This window comes from Herpailurus yagouaroundi, unplaced genomic scaffold (assembly GCF_014898765.1).
Source record: "Herpailurus yagouaroundi ecotype Mexico unplaced genomic scaffold, PumYag 221, whole genome shotgun sequence".
Classification (NCBI taxonomy): domain Eukaryota; kingdom Metazoa; phylum Chordata; class Mammalia; order Carnivora; family Felidae; genus Herpailurus; species Herpailurus yagouaroundi.
Window position 1 is genome coordinate 13307574 of NW_024412452.1, and position 5187 is coordinate 13312760.

The window sequence follows — 5187 nt, forward strand, 5'->3', positions numbered from 1 at the left end:
GCGGCAGCCTCGGCGGTCTGGGCGGGGCGGGAAGCCCGCTTTCAACCCCGCGTACCCTCTGACCCCGGAAGTGCTTGCCGCGCAGGACCCCTTGAAAAAAACCGAGGACCCGTATTTTTTAGGTCACAAGATTGCGCCAACCTTCGCATGGTAGTTTAAAAAAAACTTTTTTAACAGCTTAGCATTGAAGATAAAGCCACGATGGGCAGAATCTGTGAGTCCGGCAAGGTTTTAAAACCAACGTACATTTTATTAACTCCAGCGGCACCGGCAGATGTTTGGGAATGTTAATGTTGTGAGTGGGGGCGACACATTATTTTCCCGCCTTACAAAAAGGGCTTGGATGCGGAGCGACACGGGCAGCCCCGGCGGTAACTGCAGGCGGCAGCTGGGACGCCGCCGGTTTAAAACGTGCGCGTGAGGCGGCTAGAGCGCGTGCGCGAGGGTGTGGGGAGACGGGAGGGGCAGCCGCGGTCTTCCGGGGGGGAGGGGCGGCGAGGCGAGGCTTGTGTGGTGGGCGCGTGCTCGCGCGCGCGCGCGCGTGGGCACGTGGGGCCCCTTCGCCCCAGGCGTCCGGGCGCCCCGTACCAGGCCCCCCACCCCTGTCCTGGTCTCCCCACGGCAGCTGGTGAGGAGAAAGACCGAAACCCACCCCTGCCACCGCTAGAGTCGCGGCTCTGTTGATGACTTCTGGGAAGTGTTGGAAACAGGGCCTTAAAAAAAGAATGGCGTCCATTTACATAATGCTTTGTTTGCATTTTGCAAGTTTCTTTCGGTTGAACCTACAGAAATCCCACAGTGTCGTTTTAGTCGTGGCAGTCTCGACAGGCATTTAGGACAATGGTGTGCTCCTTTTGGGACCGCATTTAGTCAGGGTTGCTGACTTAGTGCTTGGAGAATTCTTGCAATTTCCCCCCACACTCTTCACTTTCCCGCTTCTGCGTTTCGGCCTTTCCCCCGTTTCCCCTTTTGGTGCGATCGCCTCGCCCCGCTCCCCTTGGGGGCGGCCCCTGTCGGGCCCCGCCATCTTGGAAGGCCTTTCTTGCCGGTTCGCCACAGCACGTCCCTCTCGCCAAAGAAAGGTCGCTTGGGAGGCTCGTGTACGTTTATTTCTAGCCCTTTCTCTTTCCTTCGGCTAAGCCAGACAGAAAAGGCACACAGACAGACGTGTGCACAACGTGCTTCAGGATCCCTCAGGGAAAGCAGCTAACGTGGCGGTCCCTCCGCCCCTTTCCTTCCCCACGGGGTGGCCGCCATGTTTCCAGAACACAAAATGGCGACACGTGGCCTGGATTCGTTGCCAACGAGAAATTGGGGTCGCCCCGAAAGCTACAAAATGCCCCCACCTCCCCACCCCGTGCGTGTTGGCCAGCGCCTTTCCCTCGCAGCCAGTGCTCTAACCACTCTGGTCCAAACCTAAGCTGCCGAATTTGAATGCATTTCCCCCATTAATTTGAAATGGGAATGTTTATAACTGTAAAATGTAGGTGTGATGCCGAGTCTCTCATAGTCTTAAGTTTAATAATGGGTAATGGGGGGGGGGGGCAGTGCCAGTGGATGATTTGGGCCCCCAGTTACCAAAGCATTTAGGAATCACTGCTTTAAGAAATAAGATGGGAAGTTACTGATTTCCTAGACCTCTAGCACAGGCTGGTGTGCTGGAGAGACTGAGAAATGGTCTTATAAAATTTCTTAGAATTTCCATGAAGCAGTTTGGATACCTGTGACCATTTTCAGAGGCTAGCTGACCGGTGAACCTAAGTTTACCACAAGTGGTATTAACTTTCAGTATGGAGGGACAGATGTTATTGTGCATTTACCAGCGCAAGATCCTGTGCTAGTATTTTACTGCATACTATCTTTAATTTTTACAGTGATCTGAGGTAGGTGTTATCTTTTTCTTTCTCTTTTTCTAACAGATGAATTCACGTAGGCCCAGAGAGATGAAGTGACTAATTCAAGGTCACACAGTGGAGGATGGATTCCAGACCTGATTTCCTTATTGGTGAGCACTTTCTCAAATTTTTCTGTAAGTCAGTGTTTTAAAATTTAAGTGCTATTTGAAGTTTAGGTGAGCTTGTCATTTAAAAGAACCTCTCAGGTGACCTTTTGGTGCATAAGTCACCCCGTTTGTATCTTTTAGGGATTCCCAGCTTTTCCTGGTGTGAACTATACCTTGGCTCAAATGCTATTTAAAAAAATTTTTTTAATTAAAAAATTGGTGTCTGGGTGAGAATTGGGAGTGGGAAATGATTCAGCCCTACCCAAAGGCTGAAGTATGTGTCAGTCCCGCTTTGTCTGTGGCACATTCAAGTCTACCTGGCTCTGTGGGAGCAAGCAGTTTCTGACTCACTTGCTTCCTTTAGCTACCCATGGGCACGACTTCCGCCTTCCTCACTCCAGTGTCCCAACCAAGTAAAAATAAATAATTTCACTTTGGCGCCAAGCCTCCATTTCTCTGCAAATATTGACGGAGCATGACAGTGTTAAGGAAATCATGGTCTATGAACTCTTCAGTTCAGTGTAACGAATAACTTGTAGGTCAAGCAAGGAATATGTGCCTGAACAGGGCTCTACTTGTGTGGATGTTAGAGATGGAGAGAAGGGCTTTTTGCTTCTTTTAACTTACGTTAATGTCTTATATCATAGTTTTCAAAGTGCCTTTGCCTTACTTTGTGTAATTCTATAACCAACTTTAATTGGTGGGTACATTATAGCAACAATGGCAGTACTAGCATTAAGTGCTAACTTTGTGACTGGCACTGTTTGAAGCTTTATTCTGTATGTTATTTCAGTGGCTCTCACATTTTTTTTTAAGTTTATTTATTTTGAGAGAGAAAGAGTGTGCAAGTGTGCAAGTGAGCCCCTGAGTGGGGTAGGGGTATGTGTGTTTGTGGGTGGGGGCGGGGGGCAGAGAGAGAGAGAGGGAGGGAGAGAATCCTAAGCAGGCTTTGTACTGTTAGCATGGAGCTGGACTTGATCTCATGAACCCAACCATGAGATCATGACGTGAACCAAAATCAAGGGTTGGTTGCTTAACTTACTGAGCCACCCAAGTCCTCCCCTCCTTTTTTTTAAGATTTTATTTTTAAGTAATCTATATACCCATTGTGGGGCTCGAATTCACAACCCCAAGATCAGAGTCACGTGCTCCACTGAGTGAACCAGCCAGGCACCCCAACAGTTTTAAAAGTAAGCCGTCAAGAGATAACATTTTTACAAAATAATTCATATATACATAGGCATATGTAACAGAAACCAAATCTTTGTAAAACAGTATTTATTTTTACTGTATGCGGTGTACTCTGGTAATTTCTGTTCATTTACATGAAATAAAAAGGTGTATCACAACTGAAGTGACAAACTTATAAGGTTGTGACCAAAATGATTAATATACACATTTAATCCTCACAAAACTCCTTAGATTAAAGTGATGCAATTTATATTTTACAGAGATACAGAAAGGTGAAGGATTTTGTCTAACACACAGTTATTAAATAGTAAAATATGGATTTGAATTTGGGCAGTCTGAGCCCAGAGCCTGTATATTTACCACTGAGCTAGATGTAGTCTCTGCAGATGGCCTTGTCTTTAAGGGAGACAGAGTTGTTTAGGGAATTAAAATTATTAGTAAATGTTACAAACAAACTGAAGAGGCAACAAGAGAAATTCTATGTAATGAAGAGTTATATCCTTATTCAAAATACTCTGTTCTGTATGAGGTGCCTGGGTGGCTCAGTCGGTTAAGCATCCGACTTCAGCTCAGGTCATGACCTCACAGTTCATGAGTTCAAGCCCTGCATAGGGCTCTGTGCTAACAGCTCAGAGCCTGGAACTTGCTTTGGATTCTGTGTCTCCCTCTTTTTCTGCCCCTCCCCTGCTCACACTCTGTCTCTCTCTGTCTCTCAACAGTAAGTAAATGTGAAAAAAAGTTAAAACAAAATATTTTGGTCTCTAAATCTGTCACATATTTATTTCCCCTGAAGAAAAATGTATATGTTGGGTCTTTCTTCCTGTCTATTTAAAGCCTTTTTGCCTGTAATTTTCCATTAATTCCTTCTTATCTGAGTACCTTCCTGATTCTACTCACCTCTTCCTTCAATAAAGACTTCCCCTTCCCAGCCTCTCTGTTTCCCCCAGAGTCCTATAGCCCCCACGCCCCCCTGTAGGCTACGTTTGGCTGTTAATTAAATTGTAATCTGCATTGGTGTTGATAGTGTGTTGTACAGGGCATTGGTGTCATGGGTGACCCAGAGATCTGGTAAAGAGGACATTGGACTTGGGAATCTGTGGCTCTGGCCCCTAGCTCCAGCTCTCCCACTGTCTAACTTTGAGAAGTCTACAACCCAGTTCAAAACTGGGCTTTGGTTTTCCCACATGTAAAACAACAGATTAAATGATCTTTTCTAATTCTATCCAGGGAGTGATGATACTTGATGATCTTGGGTATCTCTAGGAGGGAGGAGGATTATGTAAATATTTTACTTATGGTAAATTTCCCCCTCCCTTCCTCAGACCTGCAGTATCTTGTGTATACGTGATTGAATTCCACACCACCCATTTTACAGATGAAGCCACTGAGATATGGAACAATTGACTAAATAGTCACTGCCCCACCCCTGGAGCCTCACACATGACTCTTCTCCTCCCATTTGAATGACTGCAGGTTAGTTAAGGGGTTTAATGAGTTTGGGAAGGTGAGTCAGGCTTAGACTTTGGAAATTGAACCACAGGATTTATATTCCATTCAGAGGAGGGATTTTTGCTTCCTTTTACCTCACATTGGCATGTTTATGAAATGTTTTAAAGTGATTTCACATTATTTACTAATCATCACAGACACCCTTGCCATGAAAGTATAAATATGCCTGTTTTATGGAAGAGCTATTTATAGATCAGAGGAATGAAGTGACTTGCCCAAGGTTACACAGCTTGTCAGGACCTGAGCTGGGTCTCTTGACTTCTAGTTGTGGATTGTTCCTCTCCTTGGCTTTTGATGCTAGTTGCACTGACTTTGACACATGGAATAGTTTTATCTTTAACTCAGAAAGCTTTCAATCCAGCCTTTATTTTTCTGTCCCAGAACATCTAGTCCACTTATGTTAGGTTCCTGATTCTTTTGGTTTAAGAAAAGCTCTTTCCTCTTTTTGTCTAATGTTTACATTTATGGGTTTGGGAAGTGGTGGG